Below are 19,834 nucleotides of genomic sequence, written 5' to 3' on the forward strand. Positions count from 1 at the left end.
CCATGTCCCCGTGGGTCCATCCAGCCCCCCCCATTCAGCCCCATGTCCCCATCCATGTCCCCGTGGGTCCATCCAGCCCCCCCCATTCAGCCCCATGTCCCCATCCATGTCCCCGTGGGTCCATCCAGCCCCCCCCATTCAGCCCCATGTCCCCATCCATGTCCCCGTGGGTCCATCCAGCCCCCCCCATTCAGCCCCATGTCCCCATCCATGTCCCCGTGGGTCCATCCAGCCCCCCCCATTCAGCCCCATGTCCCCATCCATGTCCCCGTGGGTCCATCCAGCCCCCCCCATTCAGCCCCATGTCCCCATCCATGTCCCCGTGGGTCCATCCAGCCCCCCCCATTCAGCCCCATGTCCCCATCCATGTCCCCGTGGGTCCATCCAGCCCCCCCCATTCAGCCCCATGTCCCCATCCATGTCCCCGTGGGTCCATCCAGCCCCCCCCATTCAGCCCCATGTCCCCATCCATGTCCCCGTGGGTCCATCCAGCCCCCCCCATTCAGCCCCATGTCCCCATCCATGTCCCCGTGGGTCCATCCAGCCCCCCCCATTCAGCCCCATGTCCCCATCCATGTCCCCGTGGGTCCATCCAGCCCCCCCCATTCAGCCCCATGTCCCCATCCATGTCCCCGTGGGTCCATCCAGCCCCCCCCATTCAGCCCCATGTCCCCATCCATGTCCCCGTGGGTCCATCCAGCCCCCCCCATTCAGCCCCATGTCCCCATCCATGTCCCCGTGGGTCCATCCAGCCCCCCCCATTCAGCCCCATGTCCCCATCCATGTCCCCGTGGGTCCATCCAGCCCCCCCCATTCAGCCCCATGTCCCCATCCATGTCCCCGTGGGTCCACCCAGCCCCCCCCATTCAGCCCCATGTCCCCATCCATGTCCCCGTGGGTCCACCCAGCCCCCCCCATTCAGCCCCATGTCCCCATCCATGTCCCCGTGGGTCCACCCAGCCCCCCCCATTCAGCCCCATGTCCCCATCCATGTCCCCGTGGGTCCACCCAGCCCCCCCCATTCAGCCCCATGTCCCCATCCATGTCCCCGTGGGTCCACCCAGCCCCCCCCATTCAGCCCCATGTCCCCATCCATGTCCCCGTGGGTCCACCCAGCCCCCCCCATTCAGCCCCATGTCCCCATCCATGTCCCCGTGGGTCCACCCAGCCCCCCCCATTCAGCCCCATGTCCCCATCCATGTCCCCGTGGGTCCACCCAGCCCCCCCCATTCAGCCCCATGTCCCCATCCATGTCCCCGTGGGTCCATCCCAGCCCCCCCCATTCAGCCCCATGTCCCCATCCATGTCCCCGTGGGTCCATCCAGCCCCCCCCATTCAGCCCCATGTCCCCATCCATGTCCCCGTGGGTCCATCCAGCCCCCCCCATTCAGCCCCATGTCCCCATCCATGTCCCCGTGGGTCCATCCAGCCCCCCCCATTCAGCCCCATGTCCCCATCCATGTCCCCGTGGGTCCATCCAGCCCCCCCCATTCAGCCCCATGTCCCCATCCATGTCCCCGTGGGTCCATCCAGCCCCCCCCATTCAGCCCCATGTCCCCATCCATGTCCCCGTGGGTCCATCCAGCCCCCCCCATTCAGCCCCATGTCCCCATCCATGTCCCCGTGGGTCCATCCAGCCCCCCCCATTCAGCCCCATGTCCCCATCCATGTCCCCGTGGGTCCATCCAGCCCCCCCCATTCAGCCCCATGTCCCCATCCATGTCCCCGTGGGTCCATCCAGCCCCCCCCATTCAGCCCCATGTCCCCATCCATGTCCCCGTGGGTCCATCCAGCCCCCCCCATTCAGCCCCATGTCCCCATCCATGTCCCCGTGGGTCCATCCAGCCCCCCCCATTCAGCCCCATGTCCCCATCCATGTCCCCGTGGGTCCATCCAGCCCCCCCCATTCAGCCCCATGTCCCCATCCATGTCCCCGTGGGTCCATCCAGCCCCCCCCATTCAGCCCCATGTCCCCATCCATGTCCCCGTGGGTCCATCCAGCCCCCCCCATTCAGCCCCATGTCCCCATCCATGTCCCCGTGGGTCCATCCAGCCCCCCCATTCAGCCCCATGTCCCCATCCATGTCCCCGTGGGTCCATCCAGCCCCCCCATTCAGCCCCATGTCCCCATCCATGTCCCCATGGGTCCATCCAGCCCCCCCATTCAGCCCCATGTCCCCATCCATGTCCCCATGGGTCCATCCAGCCCCCCCATTCAGCCCCATGTCCCCATCCATGTCCCCATGGGTCCATCCAGCCCCCCCATTCAGCCCCATGTCCCCATCCATGTCCCCATGGGTCCATCCAGCCCCCCCATTCAGCCCCATGTCCCCATCCATGGGTCCATCCAGCCCCCCCATTCAGCCCCATGTCCCCATCCATGTCCCCATGGGTCCATCCAGCCCCCCCATTCAGCCCCATGTCCCCATCCATGTCCCCATGGGTCCATCCAGCCCCCCCATTCAGCCCCATGTCCCCATCCATGTCCCCATGGGTCCATCCAGCCCCCCCATTCAGCCCCATGTCCCCATCCATGTCCCCATGGGTCCATCCAGCCCCCCCATTCAGCCCCATGTCCCCATCCATGTCCCCATGGGTCCATCCAGCCCCCCCATTCAGCCCCATGTCCCCATCCATGTCCCCATGGGTCCATCCAGCCCCCCCATTCAGCCCCATGTCCCCATCCATGTCCCCATGGGTCCATCCAGCCCCCCCATTCAGCCCCATGTCCCCATCCATGTCCCCATGGGTCCATCCAGCCCCCCCATTCAGCCCCATGTCCCCATCCATGTCCCCATGGGTCCATCCAGCCCTACCATTCAGCCCCATGTCCCCATCCATGTCCCCATGGGTCCATCCAGCCCCCCCATTCAGCCCCATGTCCCCATCCATGTCCATCCAGCCCCCCCATTCAGCCCCATGTCCCCATCCATGTCCCCATGGGTCCATCCAGCCCCCCCTTCAGCCCCATGTCCCCATCCATGTCCCCATGGGTCCATCCAGCCCCCCCTTCAGCCCCATGTCCCCATCCATGTCCCCATGGGTCCATCCAGCCCCCCCTTCAGCCCCATGTCCCCATCCATGTCCCCATGGGTCCATCCAGCCCCCCCTTCAGCCCCATGTCTCCATCCATGTCTCCATGGGTCCATCCAGCCCCCCCTTCAGCCCCATGTCTCCATGGGTCCAGCCAGCCCCCCCTTCAGCTTCATGTCCCCATCCATGTCCCCATGGGTCAATCCAGCCCCCCTTCAGCCACATGTCCCCATCCATGTCCCCATGGGTCCATCCAGCCCCCCCTTCAGCCCCATGTCCCCATGGGTCCAGCCAGCCCCCCTTCAGCCCCATGTCTCCATCCATGTCCCCATGTGACCAGCCTGCGACCCCTCCATATATGGATGATGACCAATGCTGGGAACACTCACCCAGAAAAACGTGGCTATTGCACTTGACTTGAAGTTGAAGCAGGGAGAGCTGTAGCCAGGCCTGCAGCCTTGTTTCCAGGGTGATGGTGAGAGAGCAGAGTGCAGGTCACCGCATACTCAGCCCAGGAGCCGGCTTAAAAGGCCAAGAGAGCAGGAGAGAAGAGGGCGGTGCGCGGTGCTGGTGCGGTGTTACATACCCGGACGGGAGCCGGTGTTACAAGGCCAATTCCAAGGGAGCAGGAGCCGGGACTCGAGAGCAGAGCGCGGCGTCGGCGTATCGAAAGCCGGCAGGGGAGCAGGGAGAGGAGAGCGTGACGTCAGCGTGTCACCTGACACAACACAACTGCCAGCCACCAGCGGGAAAGCAGAGCGCGGTGCGTGTCACCGCCCACCAAGATCACGTCCTCCTGTCATGTGACTATGCGCGTCACCCGCTGTCACCACTGAATAGTATGAGTGCCGCACGCGACGCTACATTTTCTTCGGCTGCGCTTTTAAAGGGTCCGCACTTTTTAAGAGCCCCCGCTACCAATTCTCTCACTCTCTCATCGGGGCCCACCGGGAATTTATCACACCAGGCCAGTCCGACCCTGCATGGGCCCATCAGGTAAAGTGATGGAATGAAGTTTTCTCTCCTCATGTTGAAAAATGACATTTTCTGCCACCTATTGATGAGAGAAAAAAAGTGATGAAGATTTACAAACTTCTAACATTAGTCAGTGAAAAACATACAGAACAAGGATGCAAATGGATCTTTTTTTGTCAATCCAATCATTTGAATGGGCCAGTTTTATCTGCAAATCAGATTACAGTCAAACATGTCTCAAATTTCTTTTGTGAACCATCAGCATCAGAAAAGGTCCATAGACTATAATTATTATGTTTTTATAAGCAAAGAAAAGGAACACAATGCAAACTCTAAAATCAGACATTTAAATGGATGAGTTTGGTGGGCAAACAGGGTCTGACTGGAGCACCGGGACACTGGACGATTATCCGGCGGGCCAGGGTCCTTGGCAGGACCTTGAGCAGGACGTAGAGGGGGCCCACTGGTTTCAACTGAATGTGCGTCCGAGGACATTTCATTAATGATCAGTATTGTAATATTCAATCACTATGTTGTAATATCTGGTCCGGTCATGGTGTGGTATTTATCCCTGTATGTGTTATTATTTGGTCACTATGTGGTGTGGACATGGTGTGGTGGTATTTCTCCCTTGTATGTGGAATTATTTGGTCGCTATATGTTGGTAATATCTGGTCTGGTCATGGTGTGGCGATATTTCTCCCTTTTACAGTATGAGGTATTGTTCGGTCACTATGTGGTGGTCATATGTGGTCTGCTCACGGTGTGACGGTAGTTCTCCCTTCTATGTGGAATAATTTGGTCGCTATATGCTGCTAAAATCTGGTCTGGTCATGGTGTGGCGATATTTGTCCCTTTTACAGTATGAGGTCTTGTTCGGTCACTATGTGGTGGTCATGTGGTCTGCTCACGGTGTGACGGTAGTTCTCCCTTCTATGTGGAATAATTTGGTCGCTATATGCTGCTAAAATCTGGTCTGATCATGGTGTGGCGATATTTGTCCCTTATACAATATGTGGTATTATTCGGTCACTATGTGGTGGTAATATGTGGTCTGGTCACGGTGTGGCTGTATTTCTCCCTTCTACGTGGGATTATTCGGTCGCTTTATGCTGGTAATATGTGGTCTGGTCACAGTGTCACGTTAGTTCTCCCTTGAATGTGGTATTATTGGTCTTGAAAAAGTGGATTGTGTTGTGTATAGCAGTCAATTGTTCTCTCTGATATTAGGAGAATAATCTTTATTTAGATTTGTGATTAAATACTTGGAACAAGATGCACTTACAGGAATTCTACTGTGAAAACAAGTAATCACCTTTCCAAAGGATAAGTGATAAGGTATTGATTGGTGGGGGTCTGACTGCTGGGACCCGCACCGATTGGTAGAATGTGGAGCTTTTATCCCCACTAGACTGGAGCAGCATGTGCGACTTCACCACTGATCCATTCATTCCCTCAATGGCTGCGAGCGCTGCTCTTGTTTTTTTCTGGAAGCCCCATAGAGAATGAATGGATCTGGGGTCAGACATCCCACCTGCCGCTTCATTTTAAAATGGGGATAAAAGTGTCCTTTCAGGGATAAAACTTCCCAATTCTGATCAGTGCGGTTTCCAATGGTCGGACCCAAACGATCATTAAGTTATCACCAATCCCGAGGAGCCCAGGGATCGGTGATAACTTGTTTTCACCAAAGAAGCCCTTTAATGCAAACTACCGTAATTGTCCATCCCAGTTGTGCTGTGCGCACAGTAGATGTGCAGGAGCCGCCTGTGTTTTACAGTCGAGGTCCCACTATAATGGGGATAACGGCTAACAGGTATCTGCATCTAGCTGTAGGGTGGGCCCCAGTCTCCCCAGTCCCACGCTGTGGGCAAATATAACCTGTCTGGGCAATTGTAGCCAATTTTGCTGCAAAAAAAGAAAAGTCTTTTTACCTTTTTAGCCATAACTTTCAATGTCTTGGATAAATGTGTAACCCTTTATTAAATTCTGCCTTTATTATGGGGATCTCATGGTAGTAGAGTATACCAGAGGTTGACTATATTTTATTTTTTATTTATTTATTTTTTACTGAAAGATCCACATAAAGAAAAAAAAAAAAGTAAAACAAAATGGAAACCAAAAGAAAATAAACAGAACACACCTTTTTGGTAAATTTTTATACTTTGAGCAGCCCCATGATATAAGCTGGTGCAGGTCACTAATCAGACAAATCCACATGAATGAGTGTAAGAAGTGAATGCAGCACTCACCGCTATAATAAAACATTGTATTCCATCATTAATAACCATCAGCTTCTCACAGAGGGAGGTCAGCGAGTGGTAGATACAGCGCATTGTGAAAGGATTTGGCCCCCTTGAACTTTTCCACCTTTTGCCACATTTCTGGCTTCAAACATAAAGATATAAAATTCAAATTTTTTTGGGAAGAATCAACAAGTGGGAATGAAATTTATTGGATATTTTAAACTTAAAAATAAAAAATGAAAAGTGGGGCGTGCAATATTATTCGGCCCCTTTACTTTCAGTGCAGCAAACTCACTCCAGAAGTTCAGTGAGGATCTCTGAATGATCCAATGTTGTCCTAAATGACTGGTAACGATAACTAGAATCCACTGATCCAATGTTGTCCTAAATGACTGGTAACGATAACTAGAATCCACCTGTGTGTAATCAAGTCTCTGTATAAATGCACCTGCTCTGTGATAGTCTCAGGGTTCTGTTTCAAGTGCAGAGAGCACCATGAAGACCAAGGAACACACCAGGCAGGTCCGAGATACTGTTGTGGCGAAGTTCAAAGCCGGATTTGGATACAAAAAGATTTCCCAAGTTTTAAACATCTCAAGGAGCACTGTGCAAGCGATCATATTGAAATGGAAGGAGTATCAGACCAATGCTAATCTACCAAGACCCGGCCGTCCCTCTAAACCAGTGTTTCCCAAACTCCAGTCCTCACGGACCACCACAGGTCATGTTTTCAGGATTTCCTTAGTATTGCATAGGTGATGGAAGTATCATCAAGGCATCAGGAATTTTCTCACCTGTGCAATACTATGGAAATCCTGAAAACATGACCTGTGGGGTCTGTGAGGACTGGAGTATGGGAAACACTGCTCTAAACTTTCATCTCGAACAAGGAGAAGACTGATCAGAGATGCCGCCAAAAGGCCCATGATCACTCTGGATGAACTGCAGAGATCTAGAGCTGAGGTGGGTTAGTCTGTCCATAGGACAACAATCAGTTATACACTGCACAAATCTGGGCTTTATGGAAGAATGGCAAGAAGAAAGCCATTTCTCAAAGATATCTATAAAAAGTCTCGTTTGAAGTTTGCCACAAGCCATCTGGGAGACACACCAAACATGTGGAATAAGGTGCTCTGGTCAGATGAAACCAAAATCAAACTTTTTGGCCACAATGCAAAACGATATGTTTGGCGTAAAAGCAACACAGCTCATCACCCTCAAAACACCATCCCCACTGTCGAACATGGTGGTGGCAGCATCATGGTTTGGGCCTGCTTTTCTTCAGCAGGGACAGAGAAGATGGTTAAAATTGATGGGAAGATGGATGGAGCCAAATACAGGACCATTCTGGAAGTAAACCTGTTGGAGTCTGCAAAAGACCTGAGACTGGGACGGAAATTTATCTTCCAACAAGACAATGATCCCAAACATAAAGCAAAATCTACAATGGAATGGTTCAAAAATAAACATATCCAGGTGTTAGAATGGCCAAGTCAAAGTCCAGACCTGAATCCAATCGAGAATCTGTGGAAAGAGCTGAAAACTGCTGTTCACAAACGCCCTCCATCCAACCTCACTGAGCTCCAGCTGTTTTGCAAGGAAGTATGGGCAAGAATTTCAGCCACTCGATGTGCAAAACTGATAGAGGCATACGCCAAGCGACTTGCAGCTGTAATCGCAGCAAAAGGTGGCGCTACAAAGTATTAACTCAAGGGGGCCGAATAATATTGCACGCCCCACTTTTCAGTTTTTAATTTGTTAAAAAAGTTTAAAATAGCAAATAAATTTCATTCCACTTCACGATTGTGTCCCACTTGTTGTTGATTCTTCCCCCAAAAAATAGAATTTTATATCTTTATGTTTAAAGCCAGAAATGTGGCGAAAGGTAGAAAAGTTCAAGGGGGCTAAATCCTTTCACAATGCAGTGTATAGGCGACGGCAGTGCTGTGTATCTGCAGGATTCCAGGCCAGTATCTGCCACCCGCTGGATTTCCCATGTGAGAAGCTCTGGGATTTTATTACAGGGAAACTGTCATCAGGTTTTTGCTATGTAATCTAAAAGCAACAAGTCGGGGCAGAGGACCTTATCCCAGCGATGTGTCACTTGCTGGTCTGCATGATGGCATTTTGATATAATCCCTCTTTTATCTGCTGCAGATCTAGCAGTTCCCTGAATTCACAGATTATGTAGAGACCAATGCGGGAAAGTTACCCCAAATGTGATAGAAGTCAGCACTGGATTTTCTGCTTTCAGATCACCTCACAGACCAATGTAAGTTAAGGGACAAGTTCAGATGACGGTTTATCCCACTGTTTTTTGAAAGAAATTTGCCATTAAAACTCATGCATACAGTACAAAAAGAAATAGATGCCACAACCAGGGCCGGCTCCAGGATTTCATGGGCCCCGGGCAAAAGTCTCAGTGGGCCCCATTCACACCTACCACGATTCATGATGCACAGAAATATAGGTATAGTACAATGCTAAAGATTTCACTGACTTCTCACATTACATGAGTGATATCTATTGTAAAGTCTACAACAGCTCAGAAACCGGCGAATCCTCCCAGCGCACAGTTCAGACCAGACAATATAGTCCTCTATACAGTATTATGGGCCCCACGTAGTCCTCCATATACAGTATTATGGGCCCCACGTGGTCCTCCATATACAGTATTATGGGCCCCACGTGGTCCTCCATATACAGTATTATGGGCACCACGTGGTCCTCCATATACAGTATTATGGGCCCCACGTGGTCCTCCATATACAGTATTATGGGCCCCACATAGTCCTCCATATACAGTATTATGGGCACCACGTGGTCCTCCATATACAGTATTATGGGCACCACGTGGTCCTCCATATACAGTATTATGGGCACCACATGGTCCTCCATATACAGTATTATGGGCACCACATGGTCCTCCACACAGTATTATGGGCACCACATGGTCCTCCATACAGTATTATGGGCACCACATGGTCCTCTATACAGTATTATGGGCACCACATGGTCCTCCATACAGTATTATGGACACCACATGGTCCTCCATACAGTATTATGGACACCACATGGTCCTCTATACAGTATTATGGGCACCACATGGTCCTCCATACAGTATTATGGACACCACATGGTCCTCCATACAGTATTATGGGCACCACATGGTCCTCCATACAGTATTATGGACACCACATGGTCCTCCATACAGTATTATGGACACCACATGGTCCTCCATACAGTATTATGGACACCACATGGTCCTCCATACAGTATTATGGGCAGCACATGGTCCTGCATCCAGTACTATGGGCACCATATATTGCTCCATACAGAATAATGGACCGCATATAATGCTCCATACAGTATGATCCCCATATATTGCTCCATTCAGTATAATGGACCCCATATATTACTCCATAAAGTAAAATGAGCCCTATATATTGCTCCATACATAATGGGTACCATATAATGCTCCATACAGAATAATGGAGCCCAAATATTGCTCCATACAGTATGGGCCCCATATATTGCTCCATACAGTATGGGCCCTATATATTGCTCCATAAATAGTGGGCCCAATATATTGCTCCATAAAGAATAGGCCCCATATAATGCTCCATAGATAATGATCCCCATATATTACTCCATACATAATGATCCCCATATATTACTCCATGCATAATGGGCCCCATATATTGTTCAATAGATAATGAGCCCCATATAATACTCCATACATAATGAGCCCCATATAATGTTCCATAGATAATGAGCCCCATATAATACTCCATACATGAGCCCCATATATTGTCCAATAGATAATGATCCCCATATATTACTCCATACATAATGAGCCCCATATATTGTTCAATAGATAATGAGCCCTATATAATACTCCATACATAATGGGCCCCATATATTGTTCAATAGATAATGAGCCCCATATAATACTCATTACATTAAAAAAAAAAATCAAATACTCACCGCTCCTTGCTTGAAGCAGGGCTGTCTCATCAGGGTCTTCCGACTCTCTGCACTGGGACTGCTCAGCAGAGGGTGCTCTGTAGTGACGTCATCGCTCCCTCTGCCCTGAGATGTCACAGAGTAAGAAGACGCAGAAGACAGAGGAGCAGAAGAGGAACAGGGAGAGGTAAGTATTGCAAACAGTTTAAAGCACTGGGGAAGGCCCAGTGCAAGTGCCCATTCGCTGGCATCAGGCCCCGCTGACTCATGGGCCCCATAGCGCGCTGGTGTTCCAGAGGGTGAGTGGGCCCCCCTGCTCGCTCAGGGCCCAGGCACTTGCCCTGGGTACAACACATACGGCACCCGTTTTTAACTGATCCGCTGCAATGATTATGTAGGAAACTGTATTCATTTACAATCATCCACAGCGTGAGAGAAAACAGCTACAACATTACTGAATAAACAGAAACCCTGCAAGTATAAGAAAATGATTTTATTAAAAATATTTTGCATATCAATCCAGTTTGAAAAAAAATAACTTATTAAGCATTTTTTGCAACATAGCAGTCCACATCTGACAGACTCCTGTAACTCTGGACACAGTATAATAGTGTGGCCGCTGTTCTCTAGCAGGACCCTCTAATGATAGAAGCAGGACGGCATACTGGATCTCGCACAACGCTACCTGCACGCCATCTGATTGGCTACTGTAAGTGCTCCAGCCGTATAAAGATCACTATGTATACAATATACTCCGAAAAGATGTCAGTGATTACTGTGAAGTAAAAATATTGTGGCCCCCATTGAGCAGGAATGATTAGAGATGGACGAGCTCCAGTTGGCAGACAGTCAGTGATGGCGGAGAGCTGATCATCTTTACTCGCTGCTCATTAGGAAAGTGGTCGCTTTCTGAAACCATTTGACTCTGAACTCGGCGTCAGACGCCATTATGTAAGAGGCCAATGTCTGAGCGGTTTTTGTGTCCGTTTGTCCTTCCTCTGTTCTTTCTGCCAAAAGATCCTCACCCATAACCTAAGGATTAAAATAAAGTTGAATTGTTCCTAATATTTTTTTAAATTTATCACATGAATTGAATTTCATAAATTAAAAGAAAACTTTCCCTCCGATGTCCACAAAACTGAGCGCCACTACATAAGCCACAAATAGTCTCCCCTCTCTCTCCCAGTCTGTGCAGCGGACGGGAACCATTTAAATGGGTGCAGGGCCGATTTTAGATAAAGTGGGGCCCTGGGGAAAAGTTTAAAGTGGGGTCCCAAATGCTGACATACAGCACCACACAAACATTTAGCTTGTATGTACATGCGCTGAGATCAGGCCGCTAAACGAGCGCAATCCACAATACTGAAGCCGTTCGACGCTTGTTTCCCGACCTCTTTACACCAGCTGAGGAAGAATGATGGATACAGAACAATCACTAATAGATCAATCTGTCCCCATACAGCATCATGTTATCAGCAGCACATCTGCAGGTTACACCGGCCGATGTGCTGCTGAGAACAAGGATTTTTGTTCTGGCATAAACAATCCAATTACTCGATGAATAGGCAGCATTTTGCTTGTTTAGTATAATACATGCCATAGTCCTCCATATTGTATAATGTGTCCCACAGCCCCCCATATTGTATAATGAGGCCCACAGTCCTCCATATAGTATAATACACTCCCGATAGCCCTCCATATAGTATAATGCACTCCCCATAACCCTCTATATAGTATAATATACTCCCCATAGTCCTCCATACAGCCCTCCATATTGTATAATGTGGCCCATATTCCTCCAAATAGTATAATGCACTCCCCATAGCTCTCTATATAGTATAATGCACCTCATAGTTCTCCATATAGTATAATGCACCTCATAGTCCTCCATATAGTATAACGCACCTCATAGCCCTCCATATAGTATAATGCACCTCATAGTTCTCCATATAGTATAATGCACCTCATAGTCCTCCATATAGTATAACGCACCTCATAGCCCTCCATATAGTATAATGCATTCCCCATAACCCTCTATATAGTATAATATACTCCCCATAGTCCTCCATATTGTATAATGTGCCCCACAGCCCTCCATATTGTATAATGTGGCCCATATTCCTCCAAATAGTATAATACACTCCCCATAGCTCTCTATATAGTATAATGCACCTCATAGTTCTCCATATAGTATAATGCACCTCATAGACCTCTATATAGTATAAGTCACCTCATAGCCCTCCATATAGTATAATATACTCCCCATAGTCCTTCATATAGTATAATGCACTCCCCATAGGCTTTCATATTGTATAATGTGCCCCACAGCGCTCCATATTGTATAATGTGGCCCATATTCCTCCAAATAGTATAATACACTCCCCATAGCTCTCTATATAGTATAATGCATCTCATAGTTCTCCATATAGTATAAAGCTCCTCATAGTCCTCCATATAGTATAATGCACCCCATAGTCCTCCATATAGTATAATACACTCCCAATAGCCCTCCATATAGTATAATGCACTCCCCATAGCCCTGCATATAGTATAATACACTCCCTATAGTATAATGCACTCCCCAAAATCTTCAATATTGTATAATGTGCCCCACAGAGCTCCATATTGTATAATGTGACCCATATTCCTCCAAATAGTATAATACACTCCCCGTAGCCCTCCACATAGTATAATGCACTCCCCATAGCCCTCCATATAGTATAATGCACTCCCCATAGCCCTCCATATAGTATAATGCACTTCATAGTCCTCCATATAGTATAATACTCTCCCCATAGCCTTCTAAATAGTATAATGCACTCCCAATAGTCCTCCATATAGTATAATGTGCCCCACAGCCCTCCATATTGTATAATGTGACCCATATTCCTCAATATAGTATAATACATTCCCCATAGTCCTCCATATAGTATAATACACTTCCCATAGCCCTCCATATAGTATAATGCACTCCCTATAGCCCTCCCTATAATATAATGTACTCCCCATAGTCCTCCATATTGTATAATGTGCCCCACAACGCTCAATATTGTATAATGTGGCCCATATTCCTCCAAATAGTATGATACACTCCCCATAGCCCTCCACATAGTATAATATACTACCCATAGTCCTCCATATAGTATAATGCACCTCATATTACTCCATATAGTATAATACACTCCGCATAGTCCTCCATATAGTATAATGCACCTCATAGCCCTCCATATAGTGTAATGCACTCCCCATAGCACTCCATATTAGTATAATGCACCTCATAGTCCTCCATATACTATAATACACTCCCCATAGCCCTCCATATAGTATAATGCACCTCATAGTCCTCCATATAGTATAGTACACTACCCATAGCCCTCCATATAGTATAATACACTCCCCATAGCCCTCCATATAGTATAATACACTCTCCATAGCCCTTCATATAGTATAATGCACTTCATAGTCCTCCATATAGTATAATACACTCCCCATAGCCCTCTAAATAGTATAATGCACTCCCCAAAGTCCTCCATATAGTATAATATACTCCCCATAGTCCTCCATATAGTATAATGCACTCCCAATAGTCCTCCATATAGTATAATGTGCCCCACAACCCTCCAAATGGTATAATGTGACCCATATTCCTCAATATAGAATAATACATTCCCCATAGTCCTCCATATAGTATAATACACTTCCCATAGCCCTCCATATAGTATAATGCACTCCCTATAGCCCTCCCTATAATATAATGTACTCCCCATAGTCCTCCATACTGTATAATGTGCCCCACTGCGCTCAATATTGTATAATGTGGCCCATATTCCTCCAAATAGTATAACACACTCCCCATAGCCCTCCACATAGTATAATATACTACCCAGAGTCCTCCATATAGTATAATGCACCGCATATTCCTCCATATAGTATAATACACTCCCCATAGCCCTCCATATGGCATAATGCACCTCATAGCCCTCCATATAGTGTAATGCACTCCCCATAGCCCTCCATATTAGTATAATGCACCTCATAGTCCTCCATATAGTATAAAACACTCCCCATAGCCCTCCATATAGTATAATGCACCTCATAGTCCTCCATATAGTATAATACACTCCCCATAGCCCACCATATAGTATAATATACTCCCCATAGCCCTTCATATAGTATAATACACTCCCCATAGCCCTCCATATAGTATAATGCACCTCATTGTCCTCCATATAGTATAATGCACCTCATTGTCCTCCATATAGTATAATGCACTCACCATAGCCCTCCATATAGTATAATATACTCCCCATAGTCCTCCATATAATGGAATGCACCTCATAGTCCTCCATATAGTATAATGTACTCCCTATAATCCTCCCTATAGTATAATGCACTCCCCATAGCCCTCCCTATAGTATAATGCACTCTCCATAGTCCTTCATAGTGTATAATGCACTCCCCATAGTCCTTCATATAGTATAATGCTTTCTCCTCAGTCCTTAATAGAGTATAATGCAGCCTCCCTATAGTATAATGCAGCCAAACATACAGTACATATAATATAATGCAACCCATAGATCTCGATAAAGTATAATTGGGCCCCAACCATAGAGTATAATTCCATATGCCTATAATGAATTAAATAAACCATTTTCTGGTCTCCATGGGAATCAAACCCACAACCGCTATCATTGCCGGTAACAACTAAAGCTATGAGCAACAGCCTCTGCTGATATCACTGGGAGGATTTTCGATATTTGCACACTCTGAACCCACAGGCAAATGCTACTGATACATAGAGATACATCTATACATAGCAGTGTATTTTTGTCCCTGTATTATAGAGGGAAATTAAAAGATTTTTTTCCTATAACATTACTAAAAAATAATGAAAAACAATTACAATAATGGCATTTTCATTGAGCTTTTTTAGATAATAAACATCACAAATCAGCAAATACCATGGACATATGTGTTCCTGTACCTATAACGACCCGCACAACACAGCGATCAGACGATTTATGGCAGGGATGGCAAACTCAAATACACAGATGGCCAAAATTAAAAACTTAGACAAAGTCGCAGGCTAATGTTCATATTTAAAAAAATGTCTAGAATTGCAGACGTTTTTCCTTATCAAATATAATGATGATGCTTTTCTTAAAGGGGTTGTGCCACGAACCAAGTACATTTTAATTAATAGATCTTAGAATAAAATAAAACACAATCACAAATAGGGCATACTGGAATAATATAATGTTATGTAAGAGCAGTAAAAAGCAAATGGCCCAATGGCCTAATTTAAATATGTAATAACAACGGATAAAAAACTTTGACTTAATAAATAATACAGATAATAAAGTATGATGCAAACAAAAGTGCCTCCCAAACACAGTATGATACCCTCACAGTGAATTCCTCCACTGTATCATCCATACACACGGTATGATGACCCTACTGTGACGCGAACACAATATGATGCCGCAACTGTGATCTGCACAAAGTCCTCCATACAGTATAATGGGCCCCATAGAGTCCTACATACAGAATAATGTGCCACCTCATAGTCCTCCATACAGAATAATGGGCCTCACATAGTCCTCAATACTGAATAATGGGCCCACATAGTGCTCCATACAGTTTAATGTGCCACCTCATAGTCCTCCATACAGTATAATGGGCCCCACATAGTCCTCCATACAGAATAATAGGCCCCACATAGTCCTCCATACTGAATAATGGGCCCACATAGTGCTCCATACAGTATAATGAGCCCCTCATAATCCTCCATACAGTATAATGGGACCCTCATAATCCTCCATACAGTATAATGGGCCTCATATAGTCACCCATACAGTATAATGGGCCCCACATAGTCCTCCACACAGTATAATGGGCCTCACATAGTCATCCATACAGTATAATGGGCCCACATAGTCCTCCATACAAAATAATGGGCCCCACATTTTCCTCCATACAGAATAATAGGCCCCACATAGTCCTCCATACTGAATAATGGGCCCACATAGTGCTACATACAGTATAATGTGCCCCACATAGCCCTCCATACAGAATAATGAGCCAACTCATTGTCCTCCATACAGAATAATGGCCCCCACATATTCCTTCATACAGAATAATGGGCCCTAGATAGTCCTCCATACAGAATAATGGGCACCACATATTCTTTCATACAGAATAATGGGCCCTAGATAGTCCTCCATACAGAATAATGGCCCCACAAAGTCCTCCATACAGAATAATGGGTCCCACATAGTCCTCCATACAGAATAATGGCCCCACATCGTCCGCCATACAGAATAATGACCCCACATAGTTATCCATACAATGTAATGTGCCACCTCATAGTCATCCATACAGTATAATGGGCCTCACAGTCATCCATACAGAATAATGGGCCCCACATAGTCCTCCATACAGAATAAAGGGCCCCACATATTCCTCCATACAGAATAATGGGCCCTAGATAGTCCTCCATACAGAATAATGGCCCCACATACTCTTCCATACAGAATAATGGGCCCCACATAGTCCTCCATACAGAATAATGGCCCCACATCATCCTCCATACAGAATAATGGCCCCACATAGTTATCCATACAATGTAATGTGCCACCTCATAGTTCTCCATACAGTATAATGGGCCTCACAGTCATCCATACAGAATAATGGGCCCCACATAGTCCTCCATCCAGAATAATGGGCACCACATAGTCCTCCATACAGAATAATGGGCCCACATAGTGTTCCATACAGTATAATATGCCACCTCATAGTCCTCCATACAGTATAATGGGCCCCACATAGTCCTAGATACAGAATAATAGTCTCCAGATAGTCCTTCATACTGAATAATGGGCCCACATAGTGCTCCATACAGTATAATGGGCCCCTCATAATCCTCCATACAGTATAATGGGCCCCACATAGTCCTCCACACAGTATAATGGGCCTCACATAGTCCTCCATACAAAATAATGGGCCCCACATCTTCCTCCATACAGAATAATAGGCCCCACATAGTCCTCCATACTGAATAATGGGCCCACATAGTGCTACATACAGTATAATGTGCCCCACATAGCCCTCCATACAGAATAATGAGCCAACTCATTGTCCTCCATACAGAATAATGGCCCCCACATATTCCTCCATACAGAATAATGGGCCCTAGATAGTCCTCCATACAGAATAATGGGCACCACATATTCTTCCATACAGAATAATGGCCCCACAAAGTCCTCCATACAGAATAATGGGTCCCACATAGTCCTCCATACAGAATAATGGCCCCACATCGTCCTCCATACAGAATAATGGCCCCACATAGTTATCCATACAATGTAATGTGCCACCTCATAGTCATCCATACAGTATAATGGGCCTCACAGTCATCCATACAGAATAATGGGCCCCACATAGTCCTCCATACAGAATAAAGGGCCCCACATATTCCTCCATACAGAATAATGGGCCCTAGATAGTCCTCCATACAGAATAATGGCCCCACATACTCTTCCATACAGAATAATGGGCCCCACATAGTCCTCCATACAGAATAATGGCCCCACATCGTCCTCCATACAGAATAATGGCCCCACATAGTTATCCATACAATGTAATGTGCCACCTCATAGTTCTCCATACAGTATAATGGGCCTCACAGTCATCCATACAGAATAATGGGCCCCACATAGTCCTCCATCCAGAATAATGGGCACCACATAGTCCTCCATACAGAATAATGGGCCCACATAGTGTTCCATACAGTATAATATGCCACCTCATAGTCCTCCATACAGTATAATGGGCCCCACATAGTCCTAGATACAGAATAATAGTCTCCAGATAGTCCTTCATACTGAATAATGGGCCCACATAGTGCTCCATACAGTATAATGGGCCCCTCATAATCCTCCATACAATATAATGTGCCACCTCATAGTCCTCCATACAGTATAATGGGCCTCACACAGTCATCCATACAGAATAATGGGCCCCATATAGTCCTCCATACAGTATAATAGGCCTCACATAGTCCTCCGTACAGAATAATGGGCACCACATGGTCCTCCGTACAGAATAATGGGCACCACATAGTCCACCATACAGAATAACAAGCCAACTTATTGTCCTTCATACAGTATAATGGGCCCCACATAGTCATCCACCCAGAATAATGAGCCCCTCATAGTCCTCCATACAGAATAATGGCCCCAAATAGTCCTCGATAAAATATAATGGGCTCCACATAGTCCTCCATAGAGAATAATGGCCCCACATAGTACTCCATACAATATAATGTGCCACCTCATAGTCCTCCATACAGTATAATGGGCCTCACATAGTCCTCCATACAGAATAATGGATCCCACAACTTCCTCCATACAGTATAATGGGCCCCACATAGCCCTCCATACAGAATAATAGGCCCCACATAGTCCTCCATACTGAATAATGGGCCCACATAGTGCTCCATACAGTATAATGAGCCCCTCATAATCCTCCATACAGTATAATGGGCCCCTCATAATCCGCCATACAGTATAATGGTCCTCACATAGTCACCCATACAGTATAATGGGCCCCACATAGTCCTCTACACAGTATAATGGGCCTCACATAGTCATCCATACAGTATAATGGGCCCCACATAGTCCTCCATACAGAATAATTGGCCCCGCATCTTCCTCCATACAGAATAATAGGCCCCACATAGTCCTCCATACAGAATAATGGGCCCCACATAGTCCTCTGTACAGAATAATGGGCCCCAGATAGTCATCCACCCAGAATAATGGGCCCCTCATAGTCCTCCATACATAATAATGGCCCCAAATAGTCCTCTATTCAATATAATGGGCCCCACATAGTCCTCCATACAGAATAATGGCCCCACATAGTCCTCCATACAATATAATGTGCCACCTCATAGTCCTCCATACAGTATAATGGGCCTCACACAGTCATTCATACAGAATCATGGGCCCCACATAGTCCTCCATACAGTATAATTGTCCCCACATAGTCCTCCATACAGAATAATGGGCATCACATAGTCCTCCATACAGAATAATGGACCAACTCATTGTCCTTCTTACAGTAAAATAGGCCCCACATAGTCCTCAATATTGAATAATGTGCCACCTCATAGTCCTCCATACAGAATAATTGGCCCCACATATTTTTCCATCCCGAATAATGGTCCCCACATAGTCCTCCATACAGAATAATGGGACCCACATAGTCCTCCATACAGAAAAATGGCCCCACATAGTCCTCCATACAGAATAGTGGCCCAACATAGTCCTCCATACAATATAATGTGCCACGTCATAGTGCTCCATACAGTATTATGGGCCCCACATAGTCCTCCATACAGAATAATAGGCCCCACATACTCCTCCATACTGAATAATAGGCCCACATAGTGCTCCATACAGTATAATAGGCCCCTCATAATCCTCCATACAGTATAATGGGCCCCTCATAATCCTCCCTACAGTATAATGGGCCTCACATAGTCACCCATTCAGTATGATGGGCCCCACATAGCCCTCCATACAGAATAATAGGCCCCACATAGTCCTCAA

At 46.8% G+C, this 19,834-nt stretch overlaps 1 long non-coding RNA gene across 2 annotated transcripts in view; it reads right to left on the reverse strand.

Annotated features, from left to right (window-relative positions):
* Window positions 1-3,910: 3,910 nt before the first annotated feature.
* LOC141220359 (uncharacterized) overlaps window positions 3,911-19,834 on the reverse strand; it is a 95,450-nt gene continuing 79,526 nt past the window's right edge. Inside the window, exon 3 of one of the 2 annotated variants that reach the window (XR_012288661.1) lies at window positions 3,911-4,087. This is a non-coding gene — a long non-coding RNA (uncharacterized lncRNA). Of the gene's footprint in view, window positions 4,088-11,022; window positions 11,253-19,834 lie in introns of those variants that run through there. The other variant, XR_012288660.1, reaches the window with a different exon arrangement.

The sequence above is a fragment of the Phyllobates terribilis genome, unplaced genomic scaffold (assembly GCF_046119375.1).
Source record: "Phyllobates terribilis strain yellow unplaced genomic scaffold, ASM4611937v1 Scaffold_284__1_contigs__length_2488782, whole genome shotgun sequence".
Lineage (NCBI taxonomy): Eukaryota > Metazoa > Chordata > Amphibia > Anura > Dendrobatidae > Phyllobates > Phyllobates terribilis.